General features: G+C 37.2%; 1 protein-coding gene across 4 annotated transcripts in view; it reads right to left on the bottom strand.

Moving 5' to 3' along the window:
- The window catches only part of LOC122809006 (membrane-associated guanylate kinase, WW and PDZ domain-containing protein 3-like), a 1,354,602-nt gene that overhangs the window by 632,977 nt on the left and 698,866 nt on the right, over window positions 1-22,759 (bottom strand). The gene's annotated exons all lie outside the window — the stretch shown is intronic.

Raw genomic sequence — 22,759 nt, 5'->3', positions numbered from 1 at the left:
GGTTTAGTTATCAGAATACTTTCTGCTATATAAATAGTATAATTTTTTTTTATTTCTCCACATTTTTTGAGTTTCTAATACTATGACGGGAATGGGCTCCATTCCTAAGTCAAAGTACAATTAAAGTTCATGAAATTAGTATTGTTTCAATCTTTGATGTCAGCCAAATGTGCTCTTTGCAGCACCCGCAATGTGCCCAGTAATGATCCTTCTGCAATTCATATGGGGTTACATGGATTGGTAACATACAATTGTAGATTCTTTTTTATAAGACCCGTTGCTCCTACTACTATTGGAACTGTCTCGGTATCTTTCTTCCACATTGCTCTTGTTTCTGCCTGCAGATCTTGATATTTTATGACTTTGTGCCTCTCTGTATGCAAGACACTGTTGTCACTGGGTGTAGCAATTTCAATGATCAATGCTACTTTTGTCTTCTTTTCATGAACAACTATATCTGTTTTTCCCGCATCCATCTTTTGAACTGTTGGTAATGGGTGATCCCATGTGATGCAGACTTCATCATTTTCTATGATGCTTTGCGGCTCATGTTTCCAGTGTGTTTCAGCCACTTCAACACCATAATGCCTGCACACTCCCCAGTGCAACAGTCTTGCCACATTATAATGCCTTTCTGTATTCATTCCTTCTGCCATTAGTATATCACAGCCAGCAACAAGGTATGCAACTGTTTCCAATTTGGTTTTACAAAACCTACATTTGTCTGTTTCTCCCACATGTTCAATGGACTTTGTAAACCAGCATGTATGTAGCCCACTATCTTGGGTTGCCAATATTAACCTTTCACCTCTTGTTTTGAATTTGCCTCTCCTTCACCATTCCTGCATTTGATCTTGATCAACATGAGGTTCTTCCAGAAGTTTTATATACTTGCAGCTATATTTACTGTATGCTTTTTCCACATTTCTTGCCTTTTCATCTGGTCATTCACCTTATATTCTTTCTTTTGTTTTTTGGCACATTCAGTTGCTGCCTGATTTTTATCTACTTCTGGTTTGGTATTGTCAGTATAAAGATGTGCATAGTGTGTAACAAAGCATTTACTGTTTTTATTTCTGTAGTGTAGTTGATATACTTGGAAACAAGTACTGAGAGACCAAGTATCAAGAACCTAAGAGATAATGCTACTCCACTGCACCTAAACACTGAAACAGATCCACTCACTGAAAACAGAGCTACAGCATTGAAGCCTGCTTTGGCTGTGCCCAAACAGTTACACATGCCTACAGTGTAAATATGAGTGCCTTCCCTTTGGTTGTGTTTTTATATGTACTTTAATGGGATGAAAACTAAGTGGGCAGTAAACATACCTACAACATGGTAATGTGCACTTATATGCGCTTTCCATAGCACACCTCCAAGCAGCTGGTTTGCATGATCAATGGCAAAGGGTCTGTGCATGCAAGATACACATTTAAGGACTCCTACCTGAACTTTAGAAGTACTTATCCATACTGGTTATAGTAGACACAGTGCAAAACAGAGAGGAAAGCAGTTGTTGAAATAGGAAGATTCATCTGATAGTTGACATTAGTTTATTGGTTGGTTGCTGCTGTAATTGTTAGGTGATTTAACTTTGCACACAAATATTGGGGGCATAAATTTTATGACCTGACACATTTTTGTGTGGCTCAGTTATTGGAGTGATGAGGGTGCCATTGGTAGACATGATGGTAAATGTGGCATTGCAGTGTTTAGTTGGGAGGAATAGTATTAGCTGTGTTTTTTGGGGTTTAGTATTAGTTGGTAGTTGTTTAGCCAGTTCTGTACCTCAGTGAAGGATTTTTGGGCTTTACTTTGAAGTAATTAGATGTTTGTTGCTGAGCAGATTAGGGTAGTGTCATCCGCATACTGGACAATGTTGGCTTTAGTGGTAGCTAGGTGGAGATTATTTGTAAATATGCTGAAGAGAAGGGGGCCAAGGATTGAACTTTGTGGGACACCATATGTGACAGGGAGTGGGGGGGATAGTGAGTTGCCTCATTTGACAGATTGTGACCGGTTGTTTAGGTAAACTATTGTAAAGTGGGGTCATCAAGGTTGAGTTCTGCTAGACGGGTGAGGAGTTTTTATGGGAAACTGTATCAAATGCTTTGGATAGGTCTAAGAAGGTGGCAGAGACCAGCTTTCCTTGGTTCCTGTGCATGTTTATGGTATTGGATAAGTTAATTAGGGCAGTGCTGGTGCTATGGGAAGGTCTGAATCTATGTTGGGTTTTAGTTAGAAGGCTGTTGGTTAGCAGGTGGGTAAGGAGTTTGTGGTGGATACATTTTTCTAGAATTTTTGAGAGAGGTGATAGGATTGCAATGGGATGGTAGTTGAAGAGGTCAGTAGATGAACCTCCCTTGTGGAGGGGGATGACATATGAGGTTTTCCATAATGAAGGAATAGTATGCAGGGCGATAGATCTGTTAATAAGTAGGGAGATGGGGTAGGCGATGGCCTTGGATGCAATTTGTAGATATTTAGCTGGAAGACTGTCGGCAGCTAGGGTGGTAGGTTTGAGTTTAGCTAAGAGATTTTGAATGGTAGATGTTGGTACTGGGGTGAGGGTGAAGGGGGTGGAGTTAGTATGGTAGTTTAAGGGTTGAGGTTGGGTTATGGGTGATATTGCACTTACCAGGTTCAGTTTTGAAGACGTAAAGTAGTTATTGAAACTAGAGGCTATATGTGAATCAATACCTTTGATAACTGGGGGTGGTGTGGTGACTTTTCCAGGCTGGAGGATGTTGTTCACTGCAGCCCTGTATTTCTGTGGGTTGTTGTTATGTTTCCTTTGTAGGGAAATATAGTGATTTATCTTGTCCAACCTAACCTGTTTTTTTTTCTTTATTTCTGAGCTCAGCAAAGCTTTGTCTAGTTTCGGGAGTTTTGTATTTTTGCCAAGTTAATAAAGCTTTGTCTCTAGTCTTGAGTAAGATTTTAGTGGCTTTGTTTAACCAGGGAGCAGGGTTACTTCGCAATCTTATTGTTTTCAGTGGGGCTAGTTGGTTTAAAATCCCTAGGAATTTGGGATTAAAGTATTCTACTGCAATATCCAGGGGAAGGGTTTTTATAGGAGCCCAGTCACAGGATTTTAGGGTTTCTGAGAATTGTACGGGGGAGAAGTTTTTGTTGGGAGTGGATTTGTATGAGACCGGGGGTGTTGGTAGATTTTAGTTTGTGCCGAAGGAGAAAGGTTGGGTTATGGTCACTGAGGGAATCAGGTAGTATCCCAGACAGGTGGTCAGTATTGGGCTGGTTAGTCAGGATCCAGTCTAAGGTGGATTCACATTTGGTGGTTTTGTCAATTCTTGTGGGTGAGTGCATAAGCTGTACGAAATTATATAGGTTTATGTAGCTGGTAGCTATGGGTGAGTGTATGGTGTTCCAGTCTATGTTGACATCACCTAGGAGTACAGTTTCTTGGGACAGGGAATGGGAAGCCCAGTGGAGTATAGATTCTAATGTCTTAATGTTGTCTCCTGGTGGTATATAAATGCTGAGTAGGTTTAGTTGTTTGTATTGATTTAGTAGGATTTTGGTGAATAGGGTCTCGGTAGTGTTGAAATCTGGGGTTTCTTTTTGAAGTAGCTGAACTTTTAAATTGAATTTGTAAATAAGGGCAATGCCACCACCTTTTCTGTGAGGTCTGCCTGCTCTTAATATATTGAAACCAGGTGGAGTTATGAAGTTATCTTTAATGTGGGGTTTAAGCCATATTTCTGTAATCACTATAATGTCTGGGTTATATACAGAGATGGTTCCATGTAACTGTTCTGTTTTATTTATGATACTGCAAATGTTTAGGTTTAGTATGATTATATCAGTGGATTTGTGTTTAAATGGGAGACTGGGGTCAGGTGTGGTATGGGTGTTGTTTGTTGGGCCAGGGTTGGGGTGAATGTCACCTCCTAGTAGTAGTTGAGCTGCAATGCTGGTGATGGTTTTAAGGTAGAATATAGTTAGGAAGTGGTATTTGAGGCTAAGGTGTTTTTTAGATTGTGAGGTATAATGGATAGGAGAGGTGAGTTGTAAGATTAAATGGTAATATATAATTAGTTGTGTGTTTGCAGGTATAGAGAGATTGTTTGTGGTGTATGGTAGGGTGGGTTATTTGATACAGCACATGGTGTTAAGTGGGTGGTGATAAGTGGTAATGATGGAGATAAAGTAAAGACAGATGGATAGAGAAGGCAAGAGTAATGGGATGACATGGTTGTGGGAGAGTGGTGCTGGTAACATGTAATTGAGTTCTCTGTGTTAGAGGGCTGTGGATAGTTGTAGAAGGAGAGGAGTTATATAAAGTTTTGTGGTTAGAATAGAGGGTGTTTTGGGTTTGATGAAGTGAGAGTGTGATTTAATTTTAATTACATGCAGTATAAATAAAATCTTTTAAGTTATACAATAACGTCAGGCAGAATACAATTAAAATAAATAGTTCAATGTCAAAATAGATAAGACAGTGAATGCATACAGTAATAGGGTTTCTTATACTACTGATATTCTATTCAGATACAGTTAAATAACTAACTAACTTATACAATATAAAAAACAGATGTTGTCGCCCTTTGGTTTACTTCTTACTTGTGCAGGCACGAATCCTGTTTGTTGCTTTTGTGCAGCATATAAGAAGTGCAGCACACGTAGGGTATGCTTCCACCAGAGATTAGCTTCACTGCTGTCCACTAACTGATGGCAGCTGTGAAAAATCTATCAGACCGGCCCGCTTGGGTAACCGGAGAATAAACAGTCTCCGGGGACAAAATAGTCCTTATGACCAGTGCTAGAATTCAGCAAAGTCCCTTCCCAGTCCGTCGTTCGTAAAACTGCTAAATCCACCAAACTAGCATTCTCTTAAAGCAAACACACTTATCCGCTTCCTGGCCTCTTCCTGCTCCGTTATGTAGATTCACACCATCTGCTGCTCTCTCTGTCTCTGTTGCTCCACAAGCGTGTGCATATAAAATTGGCATGACTCTGGCTCTGGCAGCACTAAAAGAACAGTGGCAGTATAACTCTTTGATGTAGGTTTTCCTACAATATTCAGGTAGCCTAGTTCTACTAGCAGACTTTAAACAAGAGGTCACAGTCATGGTTTGTATGGCATTTCTCTTCTTGTATAGATTGCTCTAAGTGTTCTATGGAGGAAACATGTTTTTTCATTTGAGCACAACATGATTACGATAATCATACAATATAAATAGCTGTTTCCAGAGTAAATAAATAATAAAATTGAAAGGACTAGGTCCCTTCAGCCAAGGGAATCTAGCCACAACCATAACCATATGTAGTGGCAATTTACATCATCAGACACTTTTTTCCCATCTACACTAACTGCTCCATCATTTTTGCTCTTTTCCGTGCCAGTGCTTAGGCATTGCCCCGTCTCTAGTTTGATTTGTACAGTAATGTGTGACACTGTCACTGCCTTCAAATACCAGTAGAGGTCTAACCCAAATAACTACGTTAACCAGAGAGCAGTGCAACGCGACCATCTGATTGGAATACGTTTATTTTCTAAAAAAACAGCCAGAGTGAAAGGTTTAGGTATATTTAATAATAAATAATATAATAGAAAACATAAAAATACTGAATATCTATTTACAATAAACACCAGATTTTCAATTCACAGGAAATATAAAAAAACAACACAGATGGGAAGATGCAGACAGATACAGAAAAACAATACTTTTAGCTAATCTCACTACTTTCCTAACTGAATGAAGAATTGCTGTTCCCTTGTTAAATTACTTAAAAAAGCAAAGCAAGATAAAATGGATGAGTGTCTTTGATGTCACTTCCAATAACAGAGCACTGAATGTCTTCTTTCAAATATAGTATCTAAATATAATTTTACTGCTGGCTATAGAATGACATCACATCTGGTCACTTGATTCTGTGGTTCCCACACTACCACCCTGATTAGAAGCTGAACCAGAATCTAGTACACGTGTCACAATACATACCTAGAGCATTGCTAAGGCATCTGGAGACTGTAAAACAATTCCAGTACTTTCATCCTTCTGCAGAGTCTAACCGGACATTCTCTGGCACCCCAGGGTAAGCAATTTGCTCACCACTAAGGACAATAAGAGCAGGACCCCAACCCAGACATTGTGTCTCTGCTGCATTCAGGCCTCTGAGATAAAATCTTTATGGCCTAAACCAAGTCATTTAATCTCTGGCTATTTTTCTTAAGGTAAGCTGAGCTGAGATTAACCCCTTCCCTTCCAGCATCCTCTGTTTACATATATACATTTCCTCAGTTACAACAGTACAGTCTGATATAAATGTATATTTCTTTTGTGTCCATCAGGACCCACTCTTGATACATTTTTAATGCAAGCAACTTTACAAATACATTTTCACACAAGTATCTACTTCAAATCAGTTTGATATTCAAATGACATAATTTTTTTTTTACAAAACTCCAGCTAGTTATGCTGGCAAATGTTGCACATGCACTGCCCTACTCTTTCTGGCATAGCTGATGCTACCTCACATCATCACAGTGGGATTCAAACATATGCATAAGAGACAAAAGATATTCTTCTACATAGGTGATTTTTCATCCTTGCCACAGAAGAATTGCTTATCAGACACGCTCATGAATTATATATATGAGTACACATGACAGAGTGAGCGGTTAACCATGTATATTTGTCTGACCTGACAAGGTTCTGGTTTATAGATTCATGTGTGCATGGGTATCATTAAAGTCTGAAGGCCATCCAAGGCCAGAGAAGACAATTATAATTACAGAAACATAATAGTCAGTATTCTCTCAGTCACACATACAAATCGGGTCTAAATTACAACGTCGAACTTACAAAAGTTCAATTGTTGTAATATCGAATCCTTATGTCCAAAACCCAACAAAATCGAAAGTACAGAACAGCGATTTTTTTCCCAGGGAAAAAAATCACTGTTCTGTGACAAAAAAAAAAAAAAAAACTTAACCTGAAACTTAAACTGAAGTGGGGGCCTTGCCCCCCACATCCCCTACTTAAATATATCAACTCCGAGATCGCACCACAGTGGAGGAAATAGCAAATCTCTGAAAAAGGCCGACTGATTTTTTTTTTCTCTGGGAAAAAAGTCGATGTGCCATAGGTTTGCTATTTTCCACTTTCAGACTTTAGGGTTCGATACTACAATGTTCAAACTTGTTTTATTTCGAGGGTGTAATATAGACCCATACAAATCATATGAGTTCTACTCCTGTCCATAGTTAATGTTATTTTTAATTATATTTACATTTTATTTATTTGTTTTTTTTAATTGAGTTGACAGACATTAATAAAGTTTGGAGTGTGCTAGACTAGAACCCTGGCTCACCTGTATTGTGAGCATTTACTTATACCATTTGCCACAGGGAAGGTTGGACTACAAGTGTATTTTTACAGTCATTACTGCAATTACATTGCAACTGAGACCTTGTTTGTCAAACCTGGTCATTAGTTATACATATACATTAAAGAGGTGAGTGTTTAAAGATGTCTGTGTGTGGCAGAAATAAATGTGTAATTGTAGAACCATAACTGTACTGATACCCACAGTAACACATTTAATATATATCTGATATCCTGTGTATTTTGAATACACCAGCTGTAGATAGTTATTTCTATAGTTAATTATTGTTTTCATGTTAATTTTACTCTAAAGTAAACTGGAACAACAGGAATAAAACTTTGGACTTTGCTAGATTAGAACCCAGGCTCACCTGTATTACAGCCCTACACTTACATCTGCTGCCACAGGCACAGCTAAGCAATAGTTGTATATCTTCATATTCATTATTAAGTATGTGTGCTGACCGCAGAGCAACGCCACTTAGCATATTTGCATGGTGACATACCACACTTGATAGAATGTATTCTTTTTGAAATTGTCTACTGTTTATTTACTGTCTGCAGGTGTTCTGAGAGCTTGCTGACCATCGGACAACACTGCTTAACGGGTTTGCACAATGGTCAGCAAAGCAGATGAAACAATGTGTCTGATTTTAAATTGACTACTGTCTGCTTCCTGTCTGCAGGTGTTCTGGACCTGCAGGTTTTGTGGAAGCTTGCTGACCATCACACAATGCCACTAAGCGGCATTGCACAATGGAAAGCAAAAGAGGTAACAATGTATCCTTTTTGAAGTTGACAATGTCTGGTACTTGTCTGGGCCATTAGTCCATGTTTGCCGAAGGTGAGCAACATGCAAACATGACAAGCAATGTTCATCTTGCATTATTCTTCTAAGACGTGTTTATTAGTTTTCATCATTAAAAAACAAATAAAAGACTTGAACAGTGATCTAAGTATAATACACATTTTGCAGTTCATCATGTTTACCAGGTGTGCTACACACACTTGATTAACAGTTGTAATTTATGCAGTCTTTAAGACAGAAGTGAGTTACATGGTATTTAATGCACTTATCCATTTCACTCTGTTTGCACTAAGTCATGTGCTGCACAAATATTAATATTAAAAAAAAAATCACAGAACACATTTTATCACACATTACAGATTTTTACACAACTCTGTAAGAGTGTCTTACCCCTCTTTGCCACAGAAACAGCTTTGCAGCAAGAATGAAAAACATTGTGCATACCAGCAAGTCCCATTTTATCCACAGTATTAACATAGACATATAACACTTGTACACTCTCAGTTGTTTGTACATGTTAATTACATATTTAGTGCAATGACTGACCACATTACCATTTATGAGTACTGTTTGTACCAATGCAGCTCTGTCTTCCATTTGTATTGTGCTCATTCTTCTCTTATCTGTGCCGTATTCTCAGACATGCAGTCTGTAGGGCATTTTGTATCATTGTCCTTAAAATGTATGAGAATAGCACATGACAATAATATACAGTTTTCAACAAAGGCAGGGTAGCTTGACTATTAGCGAACAAAAAATGAGAAATGTGTGCTGCTCACTTCCATTTTAAAGCTTGATACAATCACTTCTACAATTTATAAGTGTATCCTGGATGATACACCCACTGCAGGTAAGGCAGTCTGACATGCTCTTGTGTTTTTCTTCTCCTACCAGTAATCATTCACAGCCACAGTTGCAATCCATTAGCAACACTGAGTTAGTACCTACACCATCAAACTTAAAAATTCTATTCGGTAATCCACAGGAAGCCAAAATAAAAATAGAACTGAAATACGAATAAAAACTTTATTACATGTAAAAACAGACTGACAGCAAGCGCTTTCGTCCCTCACAGTAACAGGACTTCTTCAAAACCATCATTCCTAGCTTATTAACCAGTTCAAACAGATTTATCAATCAACAACATTTACATAATTAATTAACCTTGTTGCATTATTAAATTATTAAACTTTCTCAACATACACAATACACAATAAAAAATAAAATTCCAATACCCTTCTCCCATAACTTATATGACTAATGCTCTCTCCTTCAAAACAGGAATCAAGGAAATATGTTCATTAAAACTAGGGGGGGTTAGTGGCATTTAATCTAAGTTGCCACCTTAATTCACTTTTCTCAGTATTATTTTCCCAATACCCGCCCCAATGGTCTCTTTCAATTAACTCAACTATTCCAAAAAGAAACTTAGTATAACTAAATAAAATTATAACAATGTGTTATTTCTCAAATCAATTCATAATATAGTCACACTTATTTGTGGTCCTGTATGAGTAAGACAGATACATAAATCTGAAGTGGTTCTTTCCTAAAATGAAAATTTATGGACATAAGAAATATAGATATATTGTAAAATGATTATGAGTTTGAACAATTAAAGGTGTTAATTAAGCCTGATCATTTCTAATAATTCCAATGAAGTAAGAAATCAGTTCTACATTTTCTACATTTGAGTATGAAAAAGGTGATTCAGCACATCCCAAAAAGGCAGTAACTGAAGGACAAGAGTTGACGTTGTAGGTTTGAAACTGCTGGTGTCTCAGTAAGAAGCCCACCAAAGGCTTATGCAATAAGACGATACATGAAACAGCACAGAAAGGATAAAAAGAAACTTAAAACATCAGAGGTAAGTTGTAAAATACTGCTTATTCAATTTAACACAGTGCATCCGAGAAGCATTAAACTGGAACTGAAGTTCATAAATGAAAGACAAGAAGTTGTACACCAACAAGAAAGGGAGCTGATGTATAACAACAGTCTCTGGTTTCCTTGTTTCTTTATTTCTTCATTAAGAAATTGCATCAATAAAAAATATTCGGAAAAAGAAAGGGGTCTGGGGTAGTCGTATCAAATCATATAAAGTCAATCAAACAGTATGACAGCTAAGCCAGTGAGGAAGGCAGGCAGGATAAAAAGAGAGGCATCAGCAGGAGAAATTAAGGCATTTTGATCCCTCTTTAATGACAGGTCTTACAAAGGATACTATGTACAGTTCTGGGGTCCTCATCTTTGAAAGATATAGGCAGGGTAGAATCAGGTCAGAGAAGGTCAACAAAAGTAGTGCCCAGCTTTCACCTCACTTTAAATTAAAAAGATATTAGAAGAACGTAATATATACAATCCTGAAAAAAAATACACTGGGGGGATATAATCAAAAAAATTAGCATACTTTAGAAAAGAGCTGCATAAGAACAGTAAGTCAGAATCCAATGATACAAGATCAGTAACTTAAGGGAGATGCAGTGATTTTTTGATCACAGAAAGAGAGGTGACGGACTTGAACATGCTTCCTAATAAGGCTGCTGTAGTATAAACAAAGATAATTTAAGAAAACATTATTTCAGATGCAAGATATGTTTTATGAAGGGTGCAAAAATGGGTGGTTGATTAAACAGAATATAGTATTTAACTAGAAGGTTGGGAAGGTAGCAGACTATAGTAGACTAACCATTTCTTAAATGCCATCAACATCTATATTTCAGTGTTTTAAATTTACTAAACAAATTAAGAGAAAGGTTGGCTGGATTATGACCAAAAAACACTCCTGTTACCTGGTCAAAAATTCCTAACTCACAAAACAAGGATGCTCGCAGAGCAGACTGTACCTCTGCAGAGTTTTTCTTACCAGATCCCTTTCTAACAGTAGTCATGAAACTTTGGCATATGCAGATTGCACATAAAAGGATTTGTAGGTATATACTACAGTCTACTACTAGAGATTGCATAGACCATCAAGACTACAATCTGTGCACATTTAAATTTGGGCTGTTTCTTTTTCTTTGTTCCTTCTGCCTATATGCAAGCAGAAATGGAAATATAAGCTTCTCTGACCAATGGTAACTGTTCATATAATGTATAAAAAATATTCATGTCCACAGTTGAGCAGGGCTCATAATGCAATAAAAATGTCAACGTTTTAAACATATCTGCAAAAGAAGCAACCAGCCTGACATGCCAGAATTATCTTAGCTACACCAATGACTTTAGATTACTCAGGGCATTACTAATGACCACTGACTGGACATCAGTTGGGGAATTGTCTCTGTAGAACATCTCTTTTAAGATTAAAACAGTAAAATAGACACAGAGAAAACCCTTGACTAAAACATATTAGATCTCTTTGGATTTGAATTTTCATAGATGGCAAAACCCATGAGACTCTGAGAGGCAGAATTCTGTAGAAACTATTTATTTGCTACATTTGGGACTCCTACTCATCACCAGAAATTCATGGCCAGTATTTATAGTCACTTGCGCAAATGCAATAGCAGTATTTCTGATGCTTACGAATGAGCATGGGAAAGATGCAATTTATAGAGGCCATTTATGCTAATGCACACAGCCTGAAAAATAATTAGATGCAAATGAGAAATGTTGTAAAGTGCAGTATGCTAATAATGTGGTTTTGCATTTCATAGTCTGACATCCCTGCGGTACACACATCCATTGTTAAATGCAATGCTTCACCTAAGATATTGAAGTTGCAATCCACAAACTTGTTTGTCCAAGTATGCACAAGCATTTCCCTGACACAGAAATGAATTATTTCCCCCAACGATCCCTTCAGTAACATTTCCTAGTATGCATAAGCACTAAAATAAAACACTCACCCAAGTGAACCCTTCAATAACGTGCCCTAGTATGCACAAGCACAAAAATGAAACATTCACCCAAGCGACCTGTTCAGTAAAATACCCTAGTATGCACAAGTACTGAAATGAAACATTCACCTAAGCGACCTGTTCAGTAAACTACCCTAGTATGCACAAGTACTGAAATAACATTCACTCAAGCGACCTGTTCAGTAAAATACCCTAGTATGCACAAGTACTGAAATGAAACATTCACCCAAGTGACCTGTTCAGTAAAATACCCTAGTATGCACAAGTACTGAAATGAAACATTCACCCAAGCGACCTGTTCAGTAAAATACCCTAGTATGCACAAGTACTGAAATGAAACATTCACCCAAGCGACCTGTTCAGTAAAATACCCTAGTATGCACAAGTACTGAAATGAAACATTCACCCAAGCGACCTGTTCAGTAAAATACCCTAGTATGCACAAGTACTGAAATGAAACATTCACCCAAGCGACCTGTTCAGTAAAATACCCTAGTATGCACAAGTACTGAAATGAAACATTCACCCAAGTGACCTGTTCAGTAAAATACCCTAGTATGCACAAGTACTGAAATGAAACATTCACCTAAGCGACCTGTTCAGTAAACTACCCTAGTATGCACGAGTACTGAAATAACATTCACCCACGCGACCTGCTCAGTAAAATACCCTAGTATGCACAAGTACTGAAATTAAATATTTCCCAAAATGACCCCTTCAGTAACTTGCCCTAGTATGCACAAGTACCAAAACGAAACATTCACCTAAGTGGCCCCTTCAGTAACATCCCTAGTATGCTCAAGCACTAAAATGAAACATTTTCGCAAGCGACCCCTCCAGTAAAAATATCCAGGTATGCAGAAGCACCAACTTATCTCTCCTCGCATCTCTGTATTGTGACTGAAAACCACTACTTTCTGGTATAATTTCAGGACTATTTACACACTTTGTATGCAATTGAGTTTATTATAGATTCATGGCTAAGAACTGAACTTGTGCTTATATGTGTAAAGTCCATTAACAACGTAGTTGCTGTCTCCCTATCACTTATTAATCATGTTATGCATTTTTGATGGGGGGGGTGTTCTTAAAAAGTCCTCTGCATTTCCTTAGCCATGCTGAAATTCTGGGATTTGCATAGCCTCCTAGCACCATTCTTTGTGGATCACCGCTACGAAAATGAAACCCCCCCTACTATGAATACTGCCCTAACAAAGTAATAGCCCCTTTTCATTACTCTAAAATCTACTTTTTTTGCTGTTTGTGGGGCGGCCACGATGGTGTAGCAGTTAGCATTGTCGCCTCACAGCAAGAGGTTCTCCAGTTCAATTCTCAGCTGGGGTGCCTTCTGTGCGGAGTCTACATGTCCTCCCTGTGGTCATGTGGGTTTCCTCCGGGTGCTCCGGTTTCCTCCCACATCCCAAAGACATGCAGTAGGTGGATTGGACACACTAAATTGGTGTGAGTGTGTGCATGTGTGTGCCTTCTGTGGAAGGTTGGGCACTGGGCTGGCAACTCAACACCGTAAAAACTTCACTGCCAATCATGACCCCTAACCTGGAAAAGCCGAAAGAAGAAGAAGAGTGAACCTGATGTTTTTTTTTTTCTTGAACTATGGCTTTGGTGTAGTCATGTATTATGTGCTTCTTCGATGAAAAATCTCTGTAGGAAAGCATCAGTAAGATTTTCATAATGGCACATTGTCAATTTGGGAGTTTTATTTATTTATATATATATATATATATATATATATATATATATATATATATATATATATTTTTTTTTTTTTTTTTTTTTTTTTTTTGTGAAAAGCTTTTTTTTGTGAAATTGTTTAGTATTTTTACAGTAACTTGCAGGTTAGTGGTAAAGGTTTCTGCTTCACAGACCCCCTAGTCCCATTACCATCTGTGTGGAATTTGTATGTTGTCTGCATGTAGCCATGGGTCTTTTTGGGTACTCTTGACTTCCCACACCCAACAAACATGCTGGTTGATCAGTTACTATATGTATCTATCTATCTATATATATATATATATATATATATATATATATATATATATATATATATATATATATATAGCCCCCCTGCATATATGTTACGCAATCTTGCTTTTTTGTATATATATATATATATATATATATATATATATATATTTATATTGCTTTTAAACTTGCATCCAATACAATGACAATTCTACCCTGATCTGCACAGCCTCCTCCCCAACAGCCATGCAAACCTTAACCCAGAATACATTTAACACAGTTAAAAAATGGCTCTCTAATCGCCGTCTTCTGTTGAATCCTAACAAGACTAAACTGCTACTCTTTACCCCCATGTGTAGGTCCACCCCACTTTCCTTTTGTATAATATCAAACAACGGCACCTCTATTTCCCCGGATAACCATACTAAGCTCTTAGGGGTAATAGTAGATAATAATCTCAAATTTGATCTGCATGTCAACAAAACTATCAAAACCTTTAATAAGAAGCTTGGCTCATTATATAGAAATAAACCTTTTCTAACCCCAATAGCTAGGACCACAATCACCCACTCTTGTCTTCTCTCTACCCTTCTATATGCTTCCCCTATACTCTCTAACCTAAACAAATCAGAGCTTACCAAGCTCTCTCAGTGTTACAACCATATTGCCAGATTCGTCACCAGGTCCACGTATAGGATACATCACTGCCAAAACCTCAATCTCCTAGGGTGGCTAGAACTGCCAAGCTTACTTCAGTTCAATCAGCTAATAGTAGCATATAATATTCTCAACCAACCCGAAAACACCCCCACACTTAAAACTGTCATAAAACCATATAGCAACTCCAGACCATTACACTCATCCAACAAGCTGTTAGTCCAAACACACAAAGCTAATAACTCATCTGGAGACTCCCTGTTTGCCAACTTTGTTGGCAAAGCTTGGAAATTACTTCCAGCGAACATTACCCTTGAACCCTCTCTAAGTCTCTTCAAAAAATGCCTCAAACAGTATTTTAAAATGCACTGGCTCTGTCCATGTACCAACCCTGATTAATCGCCATAACTACTCCCTAACTTAACAGTACTGTATTCACTTCTTGCCCACAAATGCTTGCTGTGACCATCTTGTTCTGTACATTACTTTGTAAATAATAATTGTTGTTGTAATCTACTTGTTTTACATTCTATTACACACTGTTAATATTGTGAATCCCTCTTGAGGGCCACACCTTACAGACTTTGTAATATGCTTGGCATATATGTACATTTTTTTATCTGTGTAATTGGAGCTTTTCTCTCCGGGCCTCCACTGAAAATGGACATGTATCCAGTTGGACTATCCCAGTCAATAAATATAAAATAAAAATAAATAAATAAAATAAAACTTAGCCTTACACTTGAGGTTTTGGATAAGGGATGAAAGTTTTTTTTACTGGCTCAGTTAATTTACCAGGTTAACAAATTACTGAAAATGTAATAAAACAAATTAATATTTCACTATGCTAGCTTGTGATTGTCTAATTTATTTGTAAAGTATATAGACACTGCAGTATTATTTTCTTAAAACTGGCTAATATTCACTTTTAAGGAATTCTGGGATTGCTTGATGCTTTATTTTATAAGTCTACTCTGGTTAGAGCATTTGCTGTTCTTTGTAACCCATATAACTTTTGCTGTGGATTATATTCCTTTTCTTTTTCATTATGTCTAAAATATAACCATCATAAAATACTTTTAGAAAACTCAAGGTTCTTACAAGAATGAAAAAGAGCAAAACAGAAGAAAAAATGTGGTGTTGGCATGCACATACCATGCTTTTAAGTTATGTCTTTGTATAAGTGAGCTTATTTGAATTATGGACCAACAGATTATACAGTAGAAAAGCAACCTGAAACAACTTTAGTTCCATTATGTTGAGCACAGACGAATGAAGATGAAATAATTGCTTTATTGACTAATTAATACAAGACAAAGAATGAAAAGCATTTATCTAAAATGTTAAAAATCACTATTGTTTAATTCCTTCACAGACAGATACATACATCTCAACCTCTTAGCACAAAAAATCTGGACAAAGCAAAAAATAATGGGAGGACAAAGTCCCAAAAATGGGAAACATTTTAAATACAGTTCTTATAAACATAGAACGTTGCTAGAATAAAATGTGCTGTGTTTGCATGCATTTTTTCTGAAGAATATGAAGTCTGAAACTTAAATGTTTGTCATTATTTAGTGACTTCAGTCCTCAATGATGTGCCAGCAAACCACAATTTTTTTAAGAAACAGATGAAAAATATGAGGCAAGAGTCTAGCCATTCTGCGAAAATCTGGACAGTTGAAACGTATGCATATTAAGAACCAAATAGAACCATAAAACAGCGACACAGTAGTTGAAAATAGTAAGAAGAACTTTACTGGATAAAATATAATAAAAATAACTTAAGCGCTTTTCGTCAAGCCAAAATGCCTGACTTCTTCAGAGTAATCACATAATGCTAACAACCATTTGCATTTAAATAATCATCTGAGTCTAGACATTCTGCGAAAATCTGGGCAGTTGAAACGTATGCATATTAATAAAACTCAACCACCGCTCTCCACTTAGAACCAAGCTTGTCTCATTTGCCCTCTGTAAAATAAATAAGCAAACCACTCATTGTGATCAGGTCTAATCTAACCAATAGAGAAACAGCATTTTCTAAAGTAGCCCCCACACATGGAATGCCCTAAAACCAGAAATAAGATATGAAACAACTGTTCAGTATTTAGACAAAAACTACAAAAATGCTGAATACAAAATGTCCCTGCAGTATTGGCAATAGTGAAGTAGTCAAATGTTGCTTCCTGTGTAGCTCATATGAATGGATACAAACATGTCATATGCTCAACTATGCAAATATATCTCGGATGAGTTCTTTCTCATGTAAGACTGAAATAAATAATAATGAAACACCAACATAAGTCAAAACTGTGAATCAATATACATTTCATATGAAGCATCCATGCCTAAATAAGGTCTCATTGAAAATAACTGTCTGACTGAAAATAAGAGGCAGTTCCCTCTGTGTATCAATTTGCTAATTATTAGTTTAATCTTTCTGTAAGTAGTTTGTCTATAAGTGCAGCTCTCAGGTCAGGTTGAACAGGGTCTCTGGACCAGCTCACCCACCCTGTTAACAAATGTGAAATAAATAAAGCTACCTGCTCTGCAATGATTTATTCATCTTACTGAAAGTTGCAAAAATGAAGACAAAATATTTTCTCTAGTTATAAGGGAACTGAGCTATTCAGAATGTGGTAAAAACTTTGATGTTGAAACAGTAGATTTCGCAAAAACAATTTCTGCACTTTCACATAACGTCTATGTAACAGCATATCTGTTACCTGTAATATTTTCAAAAGTACCTGCTCAATGTCAATCTTTCAGCTTCCAAATGGACTACAGTGAAACCTAAAACTGTACTCCCGCCCCAGTCTCTGAGGAAACTATTCACACTTAAGCATTAAAAAATAAAGTTTAGCGACTTAAAAATATACCAGCTATCATTTAGGCTGCACAACTTGTTAGTCCTGCAGAATGCCTCCTGCATATTCATCAATTTTTAATAAAGCATTTTCATTTCTGTATTTAGGTCATGCATTTTTGCTGGTTAACAGAGGGAAAGAACAGTATCCCTCAGGAGATCCTGTTCTATTTTGTGCAGAGTGCCTAAGGATTATCAGGAAAGAGAGAACACAAAAAAGAAATAATTCTGGGTAACATCCAGGTGACCTGCTAGTGCAAGTTATGCTGTCATCTGCAAAACCACATCCTGTGTGTCAGTCACATCAGGAGCAGTATATTAGGATTTTGTTGGAAGTGAGTGTGTTGTGAAGGAAAGATTCTCAGGGATGTGAGTCCCCATATTCTCTTTCCTTCTCTGAATGAATGATTATGCAATAATGTTTGCTGACAATAAAAACAGGGTATTTCCTACTTCTCATCCGTAGCCCTTAATAAGTACAGATAGTAAATAAATTACCCTTTCTGGAGTATCATTTTAACAAAGCATGATTGTTAAGGAGATCAAAACGACTGGGAGCAGCTAACCTGCTTAAGAAACAACCATCAGGATCAGGGCAGCTTACTTAAACATAATTAATCAAACTGTACTTTGTCAAGGACAATGAAATGAAAGCTAGCCAACTACAACTGGTTGAAAAACAATGAGAACAATGTCTTAAAACTCCATTTCCACACCCTCTGTGTTTGGGGCTGCCCCTCCCACCTTCTGGCTCATTAAAATCTACTTGTACATCAGCAAGGCAAGGCAAAAATAACATGTTCTTCTCCATTTTTAATAAAGTGCAGTTTGATGAACTGTGTTTGACTCAGTTCTCCTGCACCTGTGTCATTCTGAGCTATAACAGGATTGCAATGTATAGTAGAAGTAAAAATTAGAATCTTGTCAATAAAATAGGATTTGTTGGAGTCTTTTCTACATTTTGGATCGGTGAACTTTGTAATTATAGTTTAGAAAGATTATATAAAAAAAGACATATGATGAAGGCATCACTCTGAGCTGCAGAGAAATTATAGGGCATAGTAGAAGCAGAAATTAGAATCTTATTAAAAATAATATGTTTTGAATTCTGTTCTACCTTAGGATCTGCAAACTAATTACAGAGTAGAACGTTTATAAATAAAAAAATGACGGCATTGGGTAAAGGTCTATTCAAATTACAACAAGAAAGGGAAATCTTCACTTCCTGATGACAAGCAAGGTTCCATACAATGAGCCCAGTTTTGTGTCTTGAGCCATCAACTATAAAAATGTACTTTAATACAAAAACTACATGGAATTACTTTGGAAATTTGGGGATTATTACTGGCGGAAATGTTCAGGGAACAGTATTTTATTATGTTGAAAATGTTTGCGGCAACTCTAAGTTGTTTTATTATGGATTTTAAACTCTGTTCCATAATGTCTTTCTTGTTGAGGCACATCCTGTACAACTTGTACATGTTGTGAAAGACACTTCTCTGTTTACAGTACTATCTATATTGAACTGGATTTTTTATTTTAGATTTTGCTAATAAGCTTTCTACAGTCCTCAGAAAATTTTAACAGCTTTATTAGTTTAAATATGGAAACATCAGTCAAACTGAAAGTAGACTTTTTTCATTTTCAGCAGAAATTTAGAATCAGTATGTGCTTGAGCACATGCAGATCTGCAGAGCTAACAGTTTATAGAGGCACTGCTCTACAGTATTTAAACCATATAACTATGACCATGGAAAATGCAAGTCTGATACCTTCCTCACTGTGTGACATAAGTTGTTTGGTTCTCCTTGTACTCTATTCTCAGTCTTTGGGTGTAAACTATCTTTTATCCTGGTCAAACTGCACTGCATGAATTACAGTGCTGGATTCACAGTAATGTTAAGATCCACCTCTTTACACTAAAAGTCAATACCTCTTGCCATCTCCCTCATTCATCATAAGATAAGAGTCCTACTGTCTATAGCTTTTGCAGTTCTATTTTTATTTCCGCCTATAGGGCTTTGACAAAACTGAGTGTAGTCCTTAATCTCCAAATCAGTTCTGACTTTACAGTTTTTCCAACACTTTATCACTTCTGGCAACAGTATTTCCATTCATAATTGCCCATTATAGTCTTCTTATTGCATATCATGTTAATTCTGCCTTTCAATCAACTGTCTTCTACACAACAGAGGTTATACAAATTACTTTTTACCAAGAACCACTCTGATCCAGACTGACAAAATGGAACCCCAGTTTAACATACACTTCTTAATACATTTGCCTGCATTGCCTGCCTGATAAACTCTTCCACATTTGCTCCATTGTTGCTGAGGAATTTAAATTATGTAATCTGCTGTATTCCTAACCAAGCATTTTATGTCCTATAATATAATTGTAACTGACTAGACCGCTCACCTGGCCACTAAATAAACAAGAGCCATCACCAGTAGCTACGCAACTGGGTGTAAAGTACTAGGGTGAATGCTGTATTACTACACCTTGTGATGATAGGAGGTACTGCCAGCTATGCCAGGAGAAGTAGGGCAGTAGATGTATGACTTGTACCAGCACAGACAGCTGGAATTTTGTAAATAATTATACGTCATTTGCATATCAAACTGATTTGTACAGATGCTTGTGCTGAAAATGTATTTGTGAGGTTTGCTTGTGTTAAATTATATCAACAGTGTACTCTGCTGGAATGAAAAAGAAATGCACATGTATTATTGTAATTGAATTAAATGTATATGTTTTAATAATGGATACTGGGACAGCAAAGGTTAACCACCTTTCTTACTTTAAGAAAATTAAGGGAAATGTAACTGAGCTATTAAACCATTAAAACATAACCACACAGTGCTGAATAGGACTGGAGACGGTGGGTCTGGAAGAAGTCTTTGTTCATTAGCTCAGTAAAAAGATGGGATGCCCCAGGCACTGCCATAAACATTTAAGATGTGTATCGTAGCCATCTATGCTAAATCCCTGTCTCAGCTTCAAAGGGGGTTACTGTGAGAACCTAGAGTCAGGTGACCAGATGAGGTCATTCTGCAAGCCATCTTGGATATTATATTTTACAGGGAGTAATCTCTGAGGAGGGAGTATTCTATTTTGGGGGATGTGACTAGAAACACTGCTCAGGTATTTAATTGTGCCTTGCTCTATCAAGTAAGTTATTAGGGAATAGTAATTCTCCTAGATTCAATCAGAAATATAGTGAAGTTTAGTTTAGATATTGTTTTTCTTTATTTGTCTGAGTCTGTCCCTCAATGTTCTTTTCAATATTTTCTGTGATCTGAACTCTGTGGTTTACTGTGAATACATATTTAGTATTTTCTTGTTCTTTTATTATTTATTATTAAATAAATTTAAACTTTTACTGCGATTGGTCCTTGTAGAAAGTATTTAACCTTTGAGAATGCTTATATTTATTTGGAGACACTGTGTGGGCCATTCCAGAAGGCCTAGCCATCTTGGTCAACTACTACCATTTGTATTAGTATTAATATTACACAGTATAATTGGACATCCTTTGTTAAGGGCCTTAGAGTAGCTGACTGTGGAGTGCCTGATGGCAGTGATAACTACTTTATACTCTGGGCAGAAGGAGACACAGCAGGTAAATCTGTGCCAGCCTTTCCCAGGTGTGTGTGCTTGTGTGTGTGTGTGTGTGTGTGTGTGTGTGTGTGTGTGTGTGTGTGTGTGTGTGTGTGTGTGTGTGTGTGTGTGTGTGAGCTACTTGGAGCAGGGACACAAAGCACTGGGTTTACAGAGAGGGTGCTGGAGGACTTTGGCTTGGACACTTGGCTGAGGACCTAACCCTAGAGCTGTACCAGTGGGGAGTCTTACTGGGGACCTGGAAGGAGACAGATATAGAGAAATCCAGACTCTGGGCTGAGTGTATTCCCTGTGTGCTCTTAAGTGAAACAGTGTTTGATGCAGAGAAGTCTGCATCTGGAAATACTGAGTGTATCCATTTGTATTCCAGGTGCATCCCCCTCTCCGGTGTCAGTGGTGAGGATTCAAGTTCCTAGATTACTGGCCCAGAGAGGAGTTGTCACACACCTGACTGCATGAAACAACACTTTTACAACATCACTACATCTGGGAAACTGCTCTTTACGCAGGATATGGCAGTATTGCTGCTTTTCCAATACAAAGTAGGTATGGGAGTGTGAGGGATTTACAACTCTAACAAAAATATTTTGTTGATATTTTGTTTCATGTAATCAAATACAACAAAACAGCACTTTGTCAGCTACACTGTGACTAAACATACCATATCTGTTGTCATGGCTACTTTTTTGCCTGAGATTATCAATGCTAAAAGGGGTTATGCTCCATGTCCTTGCAATGATTCCCATCTACATTGCTTGATGGCTACAGCTAGAATTAAAATTGCTCATGGTAATAAGCTTTTCTTAGTCTAACCATCCAAGGTGGTTACTACTTCACATTTTCTGAGATGAACTTAAAGTTGTCTCGGGTTGAATTATGTAATCAAAGTCTAAAGAGGCTAACTAGACTGTAACATTAAATGAAATGTATCTCAAAACTATAATGTATGCTTTCAACATCCCCCCACCCAAATGCATCCAGACGCACACACACTAGAGTTCAGGAAAATAAGGAGTCAAACTGTTGTGACTATCTGACACTATGCAATTTATACTGACTGGTGAATTTTTAATGAGACAATAGCATTTATTTATGCTCTGTTATGTGCAATCATGATGGGTCAGAATTTAAAAATTGTTCTTATAAACTTTGAAAGTGGGAAGAATAACAGATTTTTACATTAACAGTGATTTGTCAAAAACACATCTTTTCTGCGGACCAGACCAAAAGTAAGAGGTAAATTCTGGACATTCTGCCTAATTCTGAACAGTTGTGAGTTATGTGTGCAATCCATGTGCAAGCTATGCCAAGTGCAGACTTTGAACTAGAACACAGGAAGCTGCACCATATGTACAATGTCCAGTAGAAGCCAAATAATGTTTGATGCAGTTATACATCCCCTAATACTATTTCTGTGTCTGATAGCCCAGAATGAATGCAGTTATACATCCCATAATAATATTTCTGTGTCTGATAGATAGCCCAGAATGAATGCTGTAGTTTCCTCATACGTTTGCCCAGCATTTGGTTATCACAGCCTCCAATTTCAAAAAAATGTAAAACTTTGCAAGTCACTTCACCAGGCACTACTTCAAGGTTTCCC

Source organism: Protopterus annectens, chromosome 8.part0 (genome assembly GCF_019279795.1).
Source record: "Protopterus annectens isolate FY-2018-M chromosome 8.part0, PAN1.0, whole genome shotgun sequence".
In the NCBI taxonomy this organism is placed as follows: domain Eukaryota; kingdom Metazoa; phylum Chordata; order Ceratodontiformes; family Protopteridae; genus Protopterus; species Protopterus annectens.
This window is presented reverse-complemented; position numbering and strand designations above follow the sequence as displayed.